The following is a 1,169-nucleotide window of genomic DNA, read 5'->3' as shown; positions in this document are numbered from 1 at the left end:
CTATTAAGGTTTTATATAGTTTTATGAGTACATATATTTTACATCCTTGCTTATATTTATTATTGAATATTTTGCATATTAAAACGCTGTTAAATTTTGTACGCTAATTATTTCAACTTGCAATGTTATTAAAATTATTTATTAGTTCTAACAGTTTTTTGTGAACTCTTTGGAGCTGTTGTTGTTATTGTTGTTTTTATTTATAGGATTATGCTATTTGTAAATAAAGAGAAAAAATTATTGATGATGATTGATTTAATGTAGAATCAAATATTTTTCACTTACCTGTGTTATTTCTTTTGGTAGCAACTTCTTTCATGTCACTCTCTAAATTAAAACAAAACAAAACAATATTGCTAACATTTATATTTTGCTTCACTATTCCATAATACTTGATGATGGTGCATTTTTTAATAGTCCACTAGAATATGAACACTTAGTTTTTTATTTATGTGATATTGCTTTTTGTTTTCATTTATAGAATTATACTAACTGTCCAACTTAAGCAGATTAGCTTACCCTGTTTTTATTTTACTGTTTGTTTTTAAAAGTAATTTTATATTTTTTTATTATTTGACAAAAACTCCTCATAATATCAAGACTCTATGATTTTGAGTGGAAATGTTTTTACGACATCAGCCATTCTTAATGGATATTACATTCTCAGATATTGTATTCCATTGCTTTTAAAACTTACTTTTCTCAGGTAACTTCAAAATATTGTTAAAATATATTTGAACAGATTTATTGATAATGGAAACAATGTTTTCAGTTGTCTTATTTAGCTCTAATTAATTTTTTGATTGTTTTACTCTTCCTTTATTCTTTCTCAAAATTGAAAAAAAAAATTCTACTGTCTTTTTCAAAAATTTCTGAGCCGGACTCGGTGGCTTAGCCTGTAATCCCGTGCTTTGGGAGGCTGAGGTGAGTGAATTGCCTCAGCCCACGGGTTCGAGACCTGCCTGGGCAACTTGGCGTGACCTCATCTCTGCAATAAAATCAAAAATCAGCCGGGTGTGGTAGCGCGCGCCTGTAGTTCCGGCTACTCGGAAGGCTGAGATGGAAGGATCCCCAGAGCCCAGCAGGTCAAGCCTGCGGGGACCAGGAGCGTGCCACTGCATTCCAGTCTGGGCGACGGAGTGAGACTTCAACTCAAAAAAAAAAAAAAA

The sequence above is a fragment of the Carlito syrichta genome, unplaced genomic scaffold (assembly GCF_000164805.1).
Source record: "Carlito syrichta isolate Samal-C Ts95f unplaced genomic scaffold, Tarsius_syrichta-2.0.1 Scaffold316480, whole genome shotgun sequence".
In the NCBI taxonomy this organism is placed as follows: Eukaryota; Metazoa; Chordata; class Mammalia; order Primates; family Tarsiidae; genus Carlito; species Carlito syrichta.
Note: the sequence above shows the minus strand (reverse complement) of the source record.